Source organism: Apium graveolens, chromosome 9 (genome assembly GCF_009905375.1).
Source record: "Apium graveolens cultivar Ventura chromosome 9, ASM990537v1, whole genome shotgun sequence".
NCBI lineage: Eukaryota > Viridiplantae > Streptophyta > Magnoliopsida > Apiales > Apiaceae > Apium > Apium graveolens.
Window position 1 is genome coordinate 42,284,876 of NC_133655.1, and position 22,167 is coordinate 42,307,042.

Below are 22,167 nucleotides of genomic sequence, written 5' to 3' on the forward strand. Positions count from 1 at the left end.
ATAGTCTCGCGAAACTGCTGACAGAACTTCAGGCAGCTGAAGGATTATTTCGGCAGAGTGTTCAAGTGAATGTGGCTGAGAAAGGTTCTTCCTCTAAGCCGAAAGGTATTAAGAAGAAGAAAAAGGATCAGACACAGAAAGCTATGAAGGCAGTGGGAGTTCAGGGTGGTGTGAAAAAGCCTAAGGGAAAGTGCTTCAGATGCAAACAGTCAGGTCACTGGAAACAGGATTGTCCTCTTCCTAAGAAGACAAACAATACTGGTATGTCTCTTTCTCTAGTTACAGAAACATTTATAGCAGCTATATCTACGAGCACTTGGTGTGTAGATACAGGAGCCAATGATCATGTTTGTAATTCTATGCAGGGGTTCCAACTATCCAGAATGCTTAGAGATGGTGAGATATACGTGTTCATGGGAGATGCTACGAAAGTAGCAGTAGTTGTAGTAGGAGTTATTCATTTATCTTTTGGTTCTGATAGGATTTTGGTTTTGAACAATTGTCTTTATGTACCTTCTTTTAGAAGGAATTTAATTTCGGTTTCTAAACTTGCTTTGGATGGTTATAATGTTTGTTTGGATCGTAATGTTTCTATTATGATGAATAAACGAATTATATGTTCTGGTACATTGCAAGACAATTTGTATATAATTAATCCTAGTCAACCTGCACTACAACTGCAATTTAGGGAATTGAACAACACATCTTCTAACTCTACTAAAAGAAAGAAACCTTCTAGTTTGAACCAAACATATCTTTGGCACTTAAGATTAGGTCATATTAACTTGAGGAGGATTCAAAGACTGGTAATAGACGGGCCTTTAAGTTCATTGGCAGTGGAGCCATTTCCAGTTTGTGAATCCTGCTTGGAAGGTAAAATGACTAATAGGCCTTTCAAGGCAAAAGGGATTAGAGCCAAACAACTGTTAGAATTGGTTCACTCTGATTTATGTGGACCCATGAATATCCAAGCAAGAGGTGGTTATGAATATTTCATCACTTTCATTGATGATTATTCTAGATATGGGTACGTTTATTTGTTGCACCATAAGTATGAGTGCTTTGATAAGTTCAAAGAGTACAAAGCTAACACGGAGAAGCGACTTAATAAAAGTATCAAGTCACTACGATCAGATCGTGGTGGCGAATACTTGCTTGGAGAATTTAGGGAATATTTATCAGAAAATAGGATAGAATCCCAGTTAACTGCACCAGGCACACCCCAACAGAACGGTGTAGCAGAGAGAAGGAACCGGACTCTTTTAGAGAGTGTTAGATCGATGATGAGTTATTCGGATTTACCAAAGTCATTTTGGGGACATGCCTTAGAGACAACAGCTTATCTTCTGAACTTAGTACCTTCTAAGTCGGTTCCTAAAACCCCTTAGAATTGTGGACCGGGGATAAACCGAGTCTAAGACATATTCGAATATGGGGTTGTCCAACACATGTGCTGAACAAGAACGCGACTAAGTTAGAATCTCGTACAGAAGTAAGGTTGTTTGTAGGCTACCCCATGGGAACGAAAGGATATTTATTTTATAGTCCGAAGAATCGGGATGTCATTGTTAGCACCGATGCAAGATTCTTAGAGGAGGAATATATAATGAATCACAAACCCATGAGTAGTGTCGTTTTAGAGGAACTAGTGGGAGGGACAAATAATACCCATGAAGCTGTAGTACAAGTAGAACAACCATAACATAATGTACAACCTGTCACTAATACTGCACCAGTGCCTCGTCGTAGTGGGAGGGTTGTTCAACAGCCTGATAGATTCATGTTTTTGGGAGAGTCTTCAGACTTGGTCTCTGGTGAACATGATGATGATCCCCGTACATACGAAGAGGCAGCACAAGACAAAGATGCAGATCTTTGGCAAAAGGCGATGGAATTTGAGATAGAATTAATGTATTCTAATCAGGTCTGGGAGCTCGTGGAACCACCCAAAGGTATAAAACCTATTGGATGTAAGTGGATCTACAAGAAAAAGAGGAAAATAGATAAAAAGGTGAAAGCCTGGAAAGCAAGACTTGTTGCAAAAGGGTATACTCAGAAAGAAGGTATCGATTATGAGGAAACCTTTTCACCGGTAGTCATGCTTAAGTCAATCCGTATTCTTTTATCTATAGCAGCTCATCTCGATTATGATATTTGGCAAATGGATGTCAAGACAGCTTTTCTTAATGGAAGTCTTGAAGAAACCATTTATATGCAGCAACCAAAAGGATTCATTAAGGAAGGGCAAGAGCATCTGGTATGTAAGCTTAAGAGGTCTATTTATAGACTTAAACAAGCTTCTAGAGACTAGAATATTCATTTTGATTAGGCAGTCCAGTCATATGGATTTGATCAAAGTCCAAGCGAATCGTGCGTGTATAAGAGAAGTGAAGGTAATGCAGTGGTTTTTATAGTACTATATGTAGATGATATTTTACTCATTGGAAACAATGTTGAGATGTTGTCATCAGTAAAGGCATGGTTGTTCAAACAATTTGACATGAAGGACTTAGGTGAAGCGGCATACATCTTTGGGATCAAAGTTATAAGGGATCGCAAGAAAAGGATGTTGGCTTTATCTCAAGAGCTCTACATTGATGAAGTATTAGCTCGTTTTAACATGCAGAACTCCAAGAAAGGTTTTTTACCTTTTAAGCATGGAGTTGCTCTATCTAAGAAGCAGTGTCCTTCGACACCTAAGGATATAGAGAGCATGAAAGTAGTTCCTTATGCTTCAGCATGTGGAAGCTTAATGTATGCTATGTTATGTACGAGGCCTGACATCTGCTTTGCTGTAGGCATGGTTAGTAGATATCAGTCGAACCCAGGTCAGGAACATTGGAGTGCAGTAAAAACTATACTCAAGTACCTGAGAAGGACTAAGGATTATATGTTAATTTACAAGGCCTCGGATCTATTTCCTTTAGGATATACTGATTCAGATTTCCAATCAGATAGGGATAAGAGGAAATCAACCTCGGGATATGTTTTTACTTTGGGAGGTGGAGCCGTTATATGGAGGAGTGTAAAGCAGAAATGCATTACAGACTCCGCCATGGAGGCCGAGTACGTGGCGGCCTCTGAGGCTGCCAAGGAGGCTGTATGGTTCAGGAACTTCCTTTTGGACTTAGATGTGGTACCTAATTTGCCTAGGAGCTTGACGGTGTATTGTGATAACACTGGTGTTGTGGCAAATTCAAAGGAACCGCGAGACCACAAAGCAGCTAAACATATTGAACGTAAGTATCATCTCATACGGGGAATCGTAAAGCGAGGGGATATAGTTGTGGCTCACATATTATCAGAAGACAACCGAGCAGATCCTTTCACAAAGAGCTTGCCAACCAAGGTTTTTGACAAGCATGTCGAAGCGATAGGAGTCAGATGGATGGACACATAGATTTTTATGTAATAGTGGATTAAATAAACACTGATGTACACATAGAATATTTTGAGTATAAGTGGGAGATTGTTAGTGTATACTGAAAATATTTATTTGAATTATGTACATTTATTTCTGGCCAGTTTATTTGAGAATCATTTGAATGTTTACATGTTGTCTAATATTATATATTGTGAACAATCTAGTATCAAATGGGATACAGAATATTAGATTGTTAAATACGGTTATATAATATAATAAGGTTCACAGCATAGGTGGTATTGGACAATCCACTGGTATGACTGTAGTATTATTTAGATTAGTTTATATTGACTAATAAATAATGCTAGTATACTTTGTGTATATTGAACAGGATCAAATTTAGAATTGTTCCCTTAATACTGATTAAGAAGGAGAACTAAGATTCTATGTTATTATTAATGCTTAGATTCTTAATCCAGAAATAGTAATTGACACGTGTATATTATTTACATGCTTTGATTTATATATGAAATAATTCTTTTGAATTATATCATTATATTTTGGGTGATGGAATTATATACATGGTGGATATTATTTATTGAAGGAATCCATGTCCTGATAATATTCGGGTTAATGATGTCCCCTTGAAAGCTCAAAAAGATTTAATTATGTGAAACCCTGCAGGTGGAATTTATTCTGGCATAATTAAATAAAGGTTGAGTGGATGATCAAGGATAAAAGATATTAATTAAATAAATTATCAGTAATTTATTTAATTAATGGACATATGATATTTTAAACATGGGGAATTTAATAAGCAAATAATATTGGAACCGAATTAATTAAATTACGGTATTAGGAAAGGTAGTGCAAATATTAATTCTTTAGTGGATTGAATTAATATTTAATTACATTGGGCTAGGCTCAAGATGTAATTAGAAGGCCCAACCTAATTATCCATGGTCCCTATTATAGCCTATATATATTCTTATTCTCTTCTTGCTTGGCAATTGTGTGAAAACATATTGTAGCCACCAAGGAGCAAGAAGAGAGGATAACTTGAGAAGACGGAGGCCACACTTCGCTCAAGGGAATTTGGGAATACAATAGAAGAGCGTGGAATCAACCATTAACAAGGTAATCCTCTTTTCGTAATCTTTATCATAAAACGTAGTAACACCCTAAGTCCGTGGTTCCCAACACTCACAAGAACCAATTATCATTGAAGTCCTTCCAGCTCAATCCAAAGACACTGCTAATGACACAGTTGTTACCCCTCCTGTCTCTCCTATTAAAGCTACAGATGATGCTAAAGAACAAGCTGATAATTCTGAAATAGATATTCATAATTTGAATATACCTGAAGTTCTTTATCTGGAAGCTCAATCTACATCAAAGACACCAGCTCTGGAGATAAATTCTTCTGATCAGAATTTAGATGATGTTATTCCTGAATCTCCAGTTGCTTTACACAATGTTGAGCTATCAGAACAAAATGAGTCTTCCTCAAGTTCCTATGACAGTGTTTCTGCTGAGACTTCAGTACCTATTCTGGGCAAGGAAGAATTAGTGAAGAAATTTGTTGAAAATGAAGTACCTATTCATTGGGAGGATACTCACTGAGGTGTTGAGTGGACCAAGAAGTCGAATAAATCAGATTTTATTCCATGTTCTAAAGTTCTGACAGAGCATATTGCAAAAGCTGATGAGTTGCTCACAAATGCTGATTTCAAGACACAATTCAAGATCACAGCTCCGTCCATAAAACATCTTCAAGGTCTACATACTTCTACTCATGAAAAGGTTGATACACTCAGAGAAAAAGCTGATAAGCTAGATCTACAGAACAAGCTTGACAAGAACAGGTATATCAGACCTATTTCTGAAAAAGTTGAAGCCATTGAGAAAACTCAAGAGGAGCAACATGCCTAAATTGCTGAGGTCCTGGCTAATCAAGCTTCTCAGAAAAAGGTGATGACCAGGGAAACTCTGAAAAGAGCAGAGGTCAAAGAAAAGTTCAAGGAAAATCTTATATTCAGAACAAGTCAAGTTCTGATGCTGTGAATGCTCAAAGACTGAAGTCAAGTGGTGATAAACAAAGTCTGATGTCAAGTTCTGATATTCTGATTCAGTCAGGATCTGAAGACTCTCAGAGGTTTTTACAAACTCTGAAGTTAAAGGGGAAGCAGACTACTGTTTATTATAAAGATCCTAAAATCCAGACACTTGATGAGGAGATAGCAAGAAGATTATTTCTGAAACACAATCTAGGAATGGATTTAGAAACTCTCAAGGAGGAAGAAGCTAGATTTGCTGCTGAGAAGACAAATCCTAAGTCTAAAGCTTCTGATGCAAAGAAACCTCCAAGGCCTAAGGAAAAAGGCATTGTGATCAAGGAAAAGTCAAATTTTGAAACTTCAAAGTTCAAGACTAGATCACAGACTGAGAGTGATCCCAAAGACAAAGGGAAAGGAAAAATTTATGAACCAACCAAGTCACTGGACTTGAAAACTTCTCAAGATATGATGAAACCGGTGTGTAAAATGGTTCAAGTAACTGATGATAATCTTGCTGCAGATGAAACTGTTCAAATTCTGAAAAGAAGAAAGATAAATGAAGATTCTAAAACAACCTCTGACACTGCTCAAGTTGTTGTTCAAAATAAAGATATGAAGGTACAGAAGAAACAGCAAATTCTGATCAAGCTATCAAGACATCAACTACTGACAATGCTCAAGTTCATTTGGATAAAATGACAATTGCTGATAAGAAGAAGCTGTTATGGAAGAAAGCTACTCCAGTTGAACCACAATCCAATCTCGTGATTAATCAACTCGCTACATTCGGGTTGAGAGCCAAGCAACCTAGAGATAGAGATGGATTAGGTTCTGACGAAGAGAAGATTCGAAGTAGAGGTTACTCTAAGAGATCCTTTCATATTGACAGACAAACCATATGAACAAATCAAACAAAGGCACCTTGACAAGGTGTTTTCTGCTCAAGTTGTGATAGATGCTCATGATAAGGAGAATCTAAAAGAGAAACTGATCTTATTTCTCAATGATGGAAGGAATTATAGATTAGCTGATACTGATGTACTAAAGAAGTCTATCAGAGAACTTCAACATATTCATTATCTTCTGGAAGTAAAATATGATGTTACAAGAAGATGGTCAGAATACATTTTGAAGCCTATAAGAGATCTATTTAGAATCTCTGGTACAAAGACTTCTCATTACAGTCCAATGATTACTGAAGGTGATGGAAGAGGAATTCATATGCTGAAGAATTCTGCTAAGTTGGAAGTTATTCTGAAAGGAAGATGCTTATGTTATAATGAAAATTCTTCACATCCTAAGGTTATCAGACTTGGTGATGGACTTGAAAGAACATCCATTCAAGCTCTCAGAACAGCCATTTATCAAATTGGTGATAGTAAAGAAGAAGAACTAATGCAGGTCAAAGCACAGTTAGCTGAAGTTCTGAAGAAAGCTGAAGATAATCTGATAAATGATTTTGTTAAGAATCATTATGGATTCAGATTGATTCAGTGATGTTGGTAAAGCTGGATGTTTTGTAAGTTGTAATTAATAATCTTATTAAACTCTTATTGCATTTGAACTTAAATGTTTTTGACATCATCAAATCTATTAACTTGTACATTCTTGCATAATTTACAAGTTGGGGGAGATTGTTAGATATATTCGAGATGTCATGTCTAATATGTTTCATGTTTAGTTTTCAGATCTTAACTAATAGGAAATATCAGTTCTTACTGGAATTAGGACTTACTGGAAGTCAGGACTTAAGGATATCAGGACATAGATTATCAGAAGATAGTATCAGAAGATGGATATCAGAACTTAAGTACTGGAGGACTAACAGTTAAGGAAGGAAGCTGATTTACAGGAAAGAAGATCGAGACTAATACAAGCAGAAGATATGCATGGAAAGAGTCAGAGGACTAGAGGAATTATATAAGATATCTGATTGATATATTTTAGGAGACAGAATTATATTTCATATTAATTAGAATTTATCTTGTAACTGTGTGTATATATAAACACAGACATAGGTTTACTCTATAAGAGTTACGATCATCGAGAAGATCATACATTGTAACCTAGCAGCTCTCGTGATATTTGTTCATCACTGAGAGAGAACAGTTCCATTGTAACAGAGTTCATTATATCAAATACATCTGCTTTCTGTTACTTGTGTTCTAAATCGATTTGATTGTATTAAACACTGTATTCAACCCCCTTCTACAGTGTTGTGTAACCTAACAAACACCTACTTCATGCCAACTACAGATCTATTCCTTGGTCTTTACACAAGAGTCCAGACTTTGTTCCTTTCAAATTCATTTAGCTCTTCTTGCATTATTGTGACCCAGTCAGCATCTTGCAGAGCTTCTTCAACCTTTTTAGGTTCAGTTTGAGATAGAATAGAATGGTAGAGACATTCATTCTGAGTGGCTTTTCATGTTCTTACACCACTATCAGGGTTTCCAATAATCAAGTCAGGTGTGTGTGACTTAGACCATTTTCTTGCTAATGGAAGTTGACTCCTAGAAGAAGAACCTCCCCCTTGATCCATGAATTCTCAGTTACTTCTTTGAGTAGTACAACTGTTGTTTCCTGATGTTCCCCCTGAATCAGTGTTCCCATAGTTATCAATATTTGACTCATCAGAGTTTGAGGAAGATGAGTCTGATGATCTTTCTACCGATGTTCCTAGAGTTGTATCACTCACAGTAGTCTCTGAATTTGAGTCATGTTGTTCCCCCTCAACGTATGCTTCAGTGTCAAAAGAATTTCTATTATTCTGTGGAACTTCAGAGCTTTGAGTGATATCAGGACTTACTATATCAGATTCAGGATTTAAAAGTTCAACATAAGGTACTTCACTTTCAAATCTCAACTTGTCATGGTCATCTGCATATTCTAGACATGTTATCTTCTTGTCATCAAAAGATACATGTATAGACTCCACGATTGTTCTAGTTCTCAGATTGTAAACTATAAAGGCTTTTGTAGTCAACAGATATCCTACAAATATTCCTTCATCAGCTTTCAGACCGAACTTGGTAAGATGCTCCGGATGAGTTTTGAAAACAAAATACTTACAACCAAATATATGAAGGTATTTCAAATTTAGCTTCTTCCCTTTCACCATCTCAAATGGTGTGTTTCCATGTTTATTGATCAATGTTGCATTTTGTGTAAAGCAAGCAATTTTCACAGCCTCAGCCCAGAAGTAGGTAGGCAATCTTGCTTCTTCTAGCATGGTTCTTGCAGCTTCTATCAGAGTTTTATTCTTTCTTTCAACAACTCTATTTTGTTGTGGAGTTCCAAGAGCAGAAAACTCTTGTTTTATCCCCTTGAGTTTGCAGAACTCTTCCATAGAGCTATTTTTGAATTCAGTTCCATTATTACTTCTGATGATCTTCACTTTGTATGTTGATCCTTTTTTCAGCTCCCTCACATGATCAAGAAGAATGGATGTGTATCTTGTAAATTCATCAACAATTACAAGTACATACCTCTTCTTGGCAATTGACATAACATTCACTGGACCAAAGAGATCAACATGAAGTAGATGATATGGTTCAAGAATGGAGGATTCAGTTTTACTCTTGAAAGAAGTTTTTCTTTGCTTGGATTTCTGGCATGAATCATATAAGCCATCAGGAGTAAAAACTATATTGGGCAATCCTCTCGCAAGAACTTTCCTCACTAGTTCATTGATATTGTTGAAGTTGAGGTGAGAAAGTCTTTTATGCCAGTTTCAACTGTCTTCCACGGATGCTCTACTCAGTAGACAAACTTTTGAATTATCAATACTTGTGGAGACCCTGGCTACAAATATAATAACATGTCTTACACCAGTCAATGCAATCTTTCCATCAGACTTGCTGACAATTTCACAATGCTCCTTATACAAGTTAACATGGTAATCTCGGTCACAGATTTGACTCACACTAATCAGATTATGCTTAAGTCCTGCAACTAGAGCTACATTTTCAATGATGACATTTCCAACTTTAATTTTGACATATCCCAAGATTTTTCCTAAGTCGCCATCTCCATAAGAAACACTTGGGCCAGCCTTCTCCTTAAATTCTGATAGCAGAGATTTATAACCAGTCATATGTCATGAGCATCCACTGTCCAAGACTGGAGCATTCCTCATGTCACCCTGCAATCAGAAATTTGAATCAGTTAGTGTTTTTAAGGACCCAGACTTGCTTGGATCATTTGGCCTTTTTAATTTTGTTAACATATGCAACAGAAGACTTTTTATCGGAGTTTATGTTAGCATCCTTACTATCAGTATTTATACATGCAGAAACAGATTTTACTTTATTTAAAGAGGGTTTTAGTTTATAATAATCATAATACAAACTATGATACTCTTTACATGTATAAATAGAATGTCAAAAACTTCCACAATGAAAACAAGGACTGTGGTTTATATCTAACTTTTTTATTCCTAAACTCTGATTTGGAAGAAATGACATTTATCTTTTTATTCTTCTTGCAAGAGTTAGCAAGATGATTAGTGTTACCACAGTTTGAACAGGTATTTCTAGGTGCATTAGGCAGGGTTACATAATTTTCATTCTTATTAACACCTACCTTGTCATTCCTATTTTTCCTAGACCTTTTCCTCTTTTCTTTCATGTGTAGATTCTTCAGCTTTTGCTTAAGCTGTTTCTGAGTCATTGAACCAATGTCAACTGAATTTTTGTGAACTTGTTCACTCTTATCAGTAATTAAGTTTAATCTAGGTGATGAGGTTGTGCCTTCCTCATGGATTGACTTAACAATATTATCACTAGGATTAAACTTAATGGTCTTTATTTGAACCTTGTTCAGTTTGAACTTGATATTAGTTTTTATTGGTTCTGTTCTCTCACCTTCTTTTCCACTTTTCTTATCAGAATTAGATCTAGCTGAATATCCTAATCCTGATCCCCAACAACCATTCTCTATAATTTCCTGAGTTGATTTTCCTGAGTTGGTCCAAAGTTTAATGATTTCTCTTTATTTTGCTAGCTCCTTCACTAGATAAGCATGTTTTTCTAACAATTTTTCCTTAACATAAACAACATTATCTCTTTCTTTTTGAATTTCTATCATGGAAAGCAACTCAATTTCTAGGTGATCATTCCCTTTCTTTAACACAGAGTTTTCACTCTTTATTCTATTATTCTCTAAGGTTTGATGCCTAAAACTAACATGTAGAGACTTAATAAATAATCTTAATTCATAGATATCATCAGTATCAAAAGCAAGAGTAGCCTGAGGTACCTTTAATTCAGCATTGTCATCCTCAGCATCAGCTTTTGCCATGAGAGCATAATTGACTCCATCATTTGAATCTGATGAATCATCCCAGTTTCTCTTCCTTGAGGTCAAGGCTTGTTTCTTCTCAGCTCTGGATTTTCTGCATTCAGCTGCAAAGTGTCCAATTCTGTCACAGTTGTAACATCTCTCTTTTGACTTGTCAAGTTTTCCAGATATTGATTCCTTCCAATCAGTATTTCTCATGTTGTTCCTCTTATCAGAGTTTAAGGAACTGGAACCTTTTCTGGAAAATCTTCTCCTTTTCTTGAAGTTCTTGTAGACCATATTCTTGAAGCTTTTAACCAGTAGGGCTTCCATTTGATCCATATCTTCATTGTTGTTATGATCATTGTCAATATCTGATTCAGTATTATTTGAGTCATCATCGGAATTTGATGATTCAGTATCGGACTTTACAATGATGGCTTTCCCTTTGGAGTAGCTTTTCCTCCTAGCTTTCTCCTTTGGCTTCTCTTCAACCTTGAGTGCAACTGGTCTAGCTTTTGATCCTTTCCTCTTGCTTCTTTGCTCCGTCTCCAGTTCATGAGTTTGCAGAACTCCATAGATCTCATCTAGAGGTGTGTTATCAAGTTGATAGTTATCCATTAATGATGTGACTTTAAAGTCCACTTTTCAGGGAGAGCAAGTAGGAACTTCAGGTTTGAGTCCTCCAAATAATATTCTTTGTTGACAAGAGATAAGTCATTCAGCAACTTCTAAAATTTTCTTAGATCTCAATTGAGGACTCATTGTCCCTTAAGTCAAAGTGTTCATATTCTTGAGTAAGTACTGTCCTCCTGTTCTTCTTGATAGCAGTTGTACCTTGACACTTTACTTCTAAAGCATACCATATTTATTTTGTTGTCTTACATCCAATGACTCTATTGGACATAACATTATCAAGACTTTTGTGCAAGATGTGTCTAACCTTATCATCCTTCATGATAGATGAGATATCTTCAGGAGAGTAGTCCTTCCTGTCTTTGTCTATCATCTTCTCTGGTTCTCCTGCCAGCGAAACAGCTACCTTCATTAGTCTATGAGGACCATTATAGATCCTGATCAGATATTCAGGATCTGTGGCTTCCAAGCACATGGCCATCCTGACTTTCCAGATTGGATATTCATGTATCTTCAGGATAGGCACCTTGATTACTTCTTACCTACTCATGTTGCTGCTTATCAGTGATGTGGCTGGGGGTTGTGGCTTTGGATTCTGTCATTCTTCTTTGTTCGACATGGTTGATTGACTTTCATATCTTAAACTATTTGTACGTTAACAGCATGCTCTGATACCAATTGTTAGGCCCTTAATCAACTGTAGTGGGGGATGAATACAGTTAATACAATTAATTCGACAAAGCTTCAACATAATCAACAATTTTTATATTAACTGATAAAAAATTATTATAAACGTACTCTCTCAAAAGGATGAACAAATGTCCTTGAGAGCTGCTAGGTTATGCGAAAGATATAAAAATTTCACAATGCTTATAGCATGAACCTAATCTATGCTTTATATAGAGCACAGCTACACAATATATAAGGAATCATATTCTATCAACAACAAAGAAACCTATACAATTGCTTCTCAGATTAAGTCATTCACCGCCTTGAGTTTATATTTCCTTTTTCTTATTAAAGATCAACTGATTTGACAAATACTGATTTCATCATTCGTTGACATCATCATCCGTCCATATCCTTATTCGTCAATTATCAACATCTGCCGATATTATCATCATTCATTGATGTAAGTTCTGATATGAATTTTTGATAGTTTCTGCTTGATATCATCAATTTCTCCTAACAACTTTCAACGCCTATTGAGGAATGATCAACAGATGCTGAATGTCTGTCAACGGATGATCCACCTTGTCTATCAACGGATAGGGAATTTTTCCTATCAACGGATGATGCACTTTGCCTATCAACGGATATATCATTATGGGCCTCAATTGTTGTTAGTTCTTTTGATGACAAATTTGAATCTCATTTTGTCATCACTTCTAGATTATATTCATCATCACTGTTATCACAAAATATCTCCATATTATCAAATTTGAGGCTCTCATGGAAACCTTCATTTTGCAGTCCTTTAATCTTCTTATCATCAAACACAATATGTAAAGATTCCATAACAATGTTGGTTCTTAGATTATAGAATCTGTATGCTTTTCCAACAACATATCCAACAAAGATACCTTCATCAGCTTTGGCATTAAATTTCCATGTTGATCAGTTTGATTCCTTAGTATATAGCATTTGCAGCCAAAGACATGAAGAATGTTCAGTGTTGGCTTCCTATTCTTGAATAGTTGATAATGAGTCATGCATTTGGCTTGGTTGATCAAAGAAATATTCTGAGTGTATCATGCAGTGTTGACAGCTTCGGACCAGAAATAAGTTGGTAACTTTGATTCTTCTAGCATGGTTCTAGCAGCTTCAATCAATGATCTATTCTTTCTTTCCACTACTCCATTTTATTGTGGAGTCGATGCAGCTGAGAACTCATGCATGATTTCATTTTCTTCATAGAAAGACCTCATCCTTAAATTCTTAAACTCAGTTCCATTGTCATTCCTAATTCCTCTTACTTTGAGATCACGATGATTGTTTACTTGCCTTATATGATTGATAATGATTTTACTAGATTCATCCTTGTATCCAAGAAAGTAAGTCCGTGAAAACTTTAAAAAATCATCTACAATCACTAGGCAATACTTCTTCTTTGAGACTGACAATACATTGACTGGTCCAAACAAATCCATGTGCAACAGTTGTAGAGGTTAATCAATTGTTGGATCAAGCTTCTTCTTGAATGATGTTTTCACTTGTTTTCCTTTTTGACAAGCACCACACAATCCATCCTTTAAGAATTCAACCTGTGGAATGCCTATTACTAGGTCTTTCCTGACTAATTCATTCATAGTCTTGAAGTTCAAATGTGACAGCTTCTTGTGCCATAGCCAACTTTCATCCTAACTTGCTTTGCTGAAAAGACAAGTAATTGATTCTGCATTTGTTGAGTTGAAATCAGCTAGGTACTGTAACGACCGAGAAATTACACTTGTATTATATTCTAATAAATATAATTTATGTGTATTATTATGTGATTAAGTGTGTTGAGTCATAAACCCTAATTCTATGTGCTACGTGTTGTTTGTTTTGATCGGAATGTGTTTCGTGTATTTATTGAGTGTTTTATTATAAGTTATAGGTTTTATATCAAAATCCGTACAACTCAAACAGTGTTTAAAAAGCCCATATTTCAAAAAAAAAATTGGTCCTATTTTGCCAAGTATGGCCTATACCACATCGATATTCTGAACATCTAGACATTTTACAAATATACCTCTTTCACGAAAAACAACTTTTCCGGGCCCATTCGGGTGTCAAAAACCCCACAAAAATCACAATTTTATGTTTATATGATCATAAAATTATCAAACATCATTTTTCTTTGCATTTTTGTAATATTCAAAATATTTGGGAATTTTTGGCATATATTTTGTATTTATTGGATTTTTAAAAATTCATAATTAATACACAAAAATTATAAAAATTGGGGCCAAATAATTTTATTAGATGTGTAATTGGACCCTTAATTTTATTTAGGGGTATTATTTTGGTTAATATATATAGCTGATTTATTGTAATTATTAGTTAATTAATTAGTAAAAATCAGGAAAAAAATCAAGAAATTAGTGTTAGTGAAGAACAGGGCAGAAATTAAACCTTCGATTTCATAGTGATTCTGTGCACCAAATCTTTCATGTGAGTAACCAATCCGATCCTCTTGATCTCTACTTCCTATTTATACCATCAATTTTGTGTTTTGTTGCTTAGATTTTCAATTCGTAAATTTAGGGTTCTTCACTGATTTTAGGGCTTTTTTATTACGGGGTATGTGATAAAATTAATCATTTGGGTAGCTTTATATAAGTGTTTATAATCGATTTGCACTAGTTATAACATCAAACGATAGCTTGATTGATTAGTTCTAATTTTAGAGTTTATGTAAATTTTCAATTAGTTCGTTTTTTGATTTAGAAGAAACTGAGGTTACTTTGCTGATAGGGGTTAGATTATACAAGTTATGAGCTTTGTTTTGAGATATTATTTGCAATTTTTCATGTACAAATTAGTGGGATTGATTTTTGGCCGGAATTTAGTAGGATTTGATCAGAGAAATTGTTCCCGGAGTTATTAGGCGATGATGTCGGCATAGTTGTGTTCCTGGAGTGAATTGGAGTGAAAACCCGCAAAGAATCGATCTAAACGACGCATGAATGGACTGTAACTAATTCGCCGGAGTTAGAATCGAAGCTCGCCGGCGGCGAGGGCGGCGTTGGCCGGAGATGACGAGGCAAGGATAGTTCAAGGCGACTGAAGGCGGGGTCGTGTTTCTGTAGTCTTGGGGAAGAAGAACCCAGTTATCCTCGATCGAAAATGATGCGTTTTGGGGGGGGGGGAAAGGTTCGCCGGAACTTGGGTTTAGCCGCCGGATTTTAAGCGGCCGGTGGACCCGGTTCTTGTTCTTGAGGACTCGGTGTCAACCCGAATGGTTGACCCAGTTTTGATCCTTCAAACCCCAATCCAATTTTCTAAAAACTGTTTCTGATTTTTAATTATTTACTTTTATTTTATAAAATCAGAAAATCAGTTTTAATAATTCTAAAAATCAATTAAAAATCAGATTTAAAATCTGAATTATTTTATAATTAATTTCTAAATTATTTTATTAATTTGGAAATTTGAAATTATTTAATTATTTAATTATTTAATTATTTATCTAATTATTTATTTAATTATCTATTATTTAATAATTAAGTAATTAATTAATAAATAAGATTAAACAATAATATCGAATTATTGGATTAATAATTCGATAATTAGTCAATAAATACGAGAACTCGTAGTTATACGAGTAGTGTTTCGAGAATTTGAGAATGGGTGTTCGAACATTGGTTCGTTTATTTGTGTGTATCGAACAATTAATTACAAGTGGTAGATTTAACCAAATAATATGTAATTAATTGTAATAAATTGTAATTAATTCTAAAAATAGGGAATAATTATTTTAAAATGTAATAACTCTTAATTAATTATTCAAAAATATAATTAAGGCTTAATTAATTATGATTAATTAATTATAATTGATTTATAATTAATTAAATGTTGTTTATTACGAAGTAATTGAACCGTTAGTCCGATTTGAGTGAAACGAAGACCCTTAGACTGGAGAAAATTACCCGATTCCATTAAAAATAATTATAAATCATAATTTCTTTTGGAAAAAAGTCAGATTATGGTAATTAATTGTTTATAGGCCCTATTGGTGATAGAAACGAGTGTAATAAATCCTGAAAAATTAGGAATCGAACCAGATAGTGTTTGTTAATGCGAATATGAGTCTAGTATCGATTTTCAAAATAATTGTAAGTTTAAAATTAATTATGTGCTTTATGTGCTTTACGTGATTATGTGAACCTTATGTGTTATATAATTATATGCGAGTCAGATAGAATCGTATGGGTAGACGATTAGGGCTTCGTGGTATCAATCTGAGATATGTGTATGAAGTAAGTCATCTAAACAAATATCTTTCCATGATAGATACAGTACCAACAAGGCGAATCAAGCAAGAGACAGAAGGAAGTGAATCATACGAGGTAAAGTACGCACCAGGCAAGTTTTCCCCTATTCTATGTTTAGAATAGTGAATTACATCAAACTTTCCATATCAATTACACCTTGATAATTCTTGTTCACATATATTGATACACAATTATTGATCCTTGTTTCTATTTTATTTCGATTCTTGATTTCTCCCAATTTATTGAATCCTCTATTCATATTCCAATACTTTTACCCTTTTTACATATACTCTGATATATCCTGGTGTTGGGATACATCGCAAGCATACCGATTATTCTGGATGCTAAGTTATGGACTGGATGGTTACGATACGGGCCCGGTATTAACCGGACCCTTGATTATTAGGCCATAGTTGTCGTGGTACCCCATATGTTGGTTGGGTCTATGCAGTTGGGTATAGATTTGTATTGTATCCTGACTGATCAACAGGTTATAGTGCATATGTTGGTTCTTATTTTCAGTCTCGTTCATTTGGCACTCGCCAGTAATGGCAATTTATTATTTCTTACAAAAATTGATGGTTGTTCAAACCAGCAGATTAACGGTTCACTTATTCTTCTCTCTTTACACTATATATATATTGTTGCAGGCTTGTTGAGCAATTTTGGCTCACCCTCTTTTATTATTGTTCGCCTTGTTTTCCAGTTAAGGTTGAGAATGAAACCCATCAGAATCCGAGTAGTCAAGAACCGAGTCAAGCAGCGGGACCCTCTAATACCAAGGGTGTTTGTCCCTATTCCAGAAGAGAGCTTTGAGTTGCCAGATTAGGTGTAGCAGGATAAGTAATAGTTGTAGTTTGAATAAAAGATGTTTAGTTTAAAATGTGAATAGAATAATATTTTTTAATAAAGAGAGTTCTTGAAATAGGTTGTTTAGACTGGTTTGTAATAAAGTTGGGTTGTCGTTCTTGTTTTCAATCCTTAACCTTGAAAAGATCCTGAGTAGTAGTAGTTTGGGGTAATTATTTATTATATTATGCTTGTACAGGTTTAATAAGTAGTTAGTGTTAATAATGCCCCAAATCTATATCCCGGATTTCGAAGGTGTTATAGTTGGCATCAAAGCTTAGGTTTTGGTCCTTGAAAACAAGAACATTAGAGTTAAGATAAGATAGAAAGATCACATAAGATAGGAGTAATGGTATTAGGGTTGTTAGTTTATTAGATTAGGAGTTTGTGAGGTTTAGGCATGTGATTTGATTTTCTTGTGTTATAGTTATTCTATCATATGGCATCCTAAGCATCGTCTTCTGAGCGGACAGCCTCAGGACCAACGGTACCCCCAGCATTAGTTCAGGTGTTTCCACCATTACCACCACCTTCACCCTTGCTATAGGGACTAGTACCAGATCAACTACCAGCACTTGAGGTACCGGATTTCATTGATTACTTTCCCTACTTTGAGCCAGAGATACCTGAGCTCCCTCCATTAGAGTTTCCAGCATTTGATATTCCTGATATAGATGAATTGCCTATGTGGGAGGATTTGGATCCGCAGGTTCCAGTAGAGCAGCCTCAGATTCCACAGCCGCAACTACAGCCATAGCCACCGATGTATGCACCACCAGATCAGCCTGTACTATTTCCAGCACCATTAGCTATCTATGCCCCTATGGCTAGGATATATCAGTTCCCTCAGCAGGAGTTTATGGATGATATTATCGATCAGCCAATGTCGTTGCCTACCTGAGGTTCTCGGACGGACCTTCGCGAGCCCCATATGGTATCTTATCAGCAGTATCAGAGTGAGAAAGATGAGAGGCAGAGATGGCAGGATCAGTACCGAGAGATCCTTAGATAATTTGAGATTTAGGAGTATGGGCCAGTTAGAGCACTTCGTCCAGATTATATATTGAGGGAGAGACTCCGTCAGATACTTAGGGCAGGGTCCCAGGAGATTGACGACTTGAGACGGGATGAGCTTCACACAGATGTCGTATACCGCAGAGCGATAAGACTGACTGAGGCCGTGCTAGAGGCGCTACAGCAGGAGTTAAGCCGAGTGCCGCCTGGATTTTGATTCTAGCTGTCAGCAGGATGTTGTAACATGTGTATTATATGTAGATATATGCAGCATAGTATAGTATGACTATTTGTATGTGTGTAGCCGCTAGTTTTGACTAGTAGTAGTAGCAGTATGACTGATCTGATGTAGACTCTTTTTGTATCAAGCACTGACACCTGTAGCTGGTGTCGTATCTATATATATAAAATGAACATTTCCATGTTTTATTTTATTTTCTAGTCTTTCAGACATTTACTTTTATTTTACTGTTTTACCGTTGCATATTTTAAAATGCTGTTTTCATTTACAACCATGTTGTACTTTTATTTTTCCAAAATTTTTAATTATTTCTAAATGATTTATTTAAACATTAAACTATTTTTAATTACTTGTTTTAGATATTTTGTAAACCGTTTTCTTTTCCAATATCAACTGTTTAAATTTTATTTTAATACCATATAAATTTATTTTTTCATGCATATCACCTATATAATAAACTGTTATTAAAAGAACCAATTGTCTTATCACCAGAACTATGGCACCAAAAAGAAAAAACAAGAACCGAGTCGTCTAATTGCAATACCGAGGGTCAGAACAATAATAATCACATGAAACAAATGTTCCACCTTATGCAACAACAGATGGTCATGATACAACAGCAGATGCAGCAGCAACAACAACAGCAATTTCAGCAACAATTAATACAACAGGCAGTTCGCCCTGAACAACAAGCACCGCCAGCAGCACTGGTAGTTACCTTTAAGAAATTCCAGTCAGTGAAGCCTCCGGAATTCGAAGGTTCCGCAGATCCTACTAAGACAAGAGCTTGGTTGAAATAAATGGAGAAGGCCTTTGCATTGGTTAAAGTTGAGGAAGATCTGAAGATGGATTTTGCTAGTTATTTCTTGAAGGGAGAGGCAAACTATTAGTGGGAATCTAAGAAAGCACTGTAATGTGAAGGTGTAGTGAATTGGGACAGATTTACTGAACTTTTTCTGGAGAAGTATTTTCCTCGTTACATGAAGAATTAAATGGAAATCAAGTTTTTGGAGTTGAAGCAGGGTAATTTGTCGGTCATGGATTATGAAGCCAAGTTCATTGAATTGGCTAGGTTCGTTCCTGAGCAGGTAGATACTGATGAAAAGTGAGCCAAGAGATTTCAGCAAGGATTAAAGCCATGGATCTGTAGCCAAGTAGCAGTGTTCGAGCTGACAACTTATACAGCCATAGTTCAGAAGGCCATGATTATCGAGGGAGAAAGTGAAGCGTCTCAAAAGGAAAAGGGACCAGGAAGTTTTCAAAAATGCTAGAAGGTCGGGATTTCAAGCTCGGGGAAATGTGAATTTCAGAACAATAGAGTAGGACAACTAGAGGATGAGTAACCGACTTTGTTAGATATATTTGAGATGTCATGTCTAATATGTTTCATGTATAGTTTTCAGATCTTAACAAACAAGAAATATTGATATTTACTGGAATCAGTACTTACTGGAAGTCAGAACTTAAGGATATCAAAACTTAGATTATCAGAAGATAAATATCAGAAGATATATATCATAACTTAGGTACGGGAGGACTTACAGTTAAGGAAGGAAGCTGATTTACAAGAAAGAATATCGAGACTAATACAAAAGAAGATATGCATGAAAAGAGTTAGAAGATAAGAAGACTTGTATAACATATCTCATTGATATATTTTAGGAGACAGAATTATATTCCATATCAATTAGAAGTTATCTTGTAAATGTGTACTATATAAACACAGACATAGGTTTACACTATATGTGTTATCATTATCGAGAAGATCATACATTGTAACCTAGCAGCTCTCGTGATATTTGTTCATCACTGAGAGAGAACAGTTCCATTGTAACAGAGTTTATTATATTGAATATATATGTTTACTCTTACTTGTTTTCGAAATCAATTTAATTATATTAAACACTGTATTCAACCCCCTTCTACAGTGTTGTGTGACCTAACAATTGGTATCAGAGCTTCTCTGTTAACACACATACAGTAAAGATCCAAAACAATCATGTTTGAAGAAGCGGAAAATCCAATCAAGCCCACACAAACTGAAGAAACTAAAAACACTCAAATCCACAGTCGATATGAGACTATTAGGGTTCCCATACTGAGACCTTCTGAGTATCCCATATGGAAAGTGAAGATGGCTATGTTTCTGGAAGCTACAGATCCAGAATACCTTGACAGAATTAATGAAGGACCACATAAGCCAACCAAGCTCTCTATTGTAGTTGCAGATCAGCCAGCAAAGACCATACCAAAGGAGACAACTGAGTATACAGCTGAAGATATCTCATCCATTGCCAAGGATGCAAAGGTAAGGCATTTGCTGCATAGTGCCATTGATAATGTCATGTCAAATAGGGTAATTCATTACAATACTGCAAAGGAGATATGGGATGCTTTGGAGACAAGATGTCAGGGAACTGATGCAATCAAGAAGAACAGGAGGACTATACTCACTCAAGAGTATGAGTACTTTGACTCAAAAGCTGATGAGTCATTAACTGACTTGTATGACAGGTTTGTCAAACTCTTGAATGATCTGTCACTAGTGGACAAGGAATATGATCTTGAAGATTCAAATCTAAAATTCCTTTTAGCTCTTCCTGAAAGTTGGGATTTGAAGTCTACTACTATAAGAGACAACTATGCTCTTGATGAAACTACACTTGATGAAATTTATGGTATGCTCAAGACTTATGAACTTGAGATGGATCAAAGGAGCAAGAGGCATGGGAGAAAGTGAAGGACAGTTGCTCTTAAGGCTGATGAGGAATCCCCCAAAGTGGCCGTCTCAAAGAAAGGCAAAGGAAAGGAATTCATCATAAAGTCTGATTCAGAATCATCAAGTTCTGATGATGATTATTCGGAAACTGAAAGTTTACCTGAAATAGATGCTGATGAAGAGATGATGAAATTGTGTGCTCTTATGGTTAAGGGTATCACAAAGATAGCCTACAGGAAATTCAGAAGGGGAAAGAAGTTTTCCAAGAAATTTGGAAGTACTGATAAGAAAGGGTTCAGAAAGTATGAAGGCAAAAGTGCAAAGTCTGACAGAGGAGACAACTCAAATTTCAAATACTACAATTGTGGTGAAAGATGTCACATATCTCCTGACTGCAAGAAAGGAAAGAGTGACAAAGTCAAGGCACTTGTCAAAAAGAATAAAATCTGGACAAACTTTTCAGATTTCGAAGATGAGGTAACTTATGCTTTAATGGAAAATGCTGATGGTAGCCTTGAAACTGCTGAATTGAAGGTACCTCAAACAACTTATGCCTTTCATACTGATGATATTACTATGTTGAGATTATATCTTAAAACCATATTTATTAGCTACAGAGATCAAACTTTAACATATAAAAGATTAACTTCTGAAAATCTTTCTTATAAGAAAAGGAATGACTATTTAGAAAAAGGAGTTAGTTAAGTTCCATCAAACTCAGAAAGAAAGAGATGATGCTTTTTATGTTAGAGATGAAGTGCTAAAATTAAATTAATCTCTAAAAACTGAGTTAGAAAAGGAAAGAGAGATTATCAGGACTTGGACTAACTCTGGCAGAACAACTCAGAATTTATTAACTAGTGGAAACTGGAAAGAGGGGTTAGGTTATGGAGATGATAAAAGTGAAAAAGTAACTGAACAAATTGATCCAATTGTTGTTAAACAAACTTCTAAGCCAAAGGTAAATCCTGTTAAGTTTGTAGCTAAAACTGTAAAGTCTGATTCTGAAAAGATGAAAGAGTCTGTAG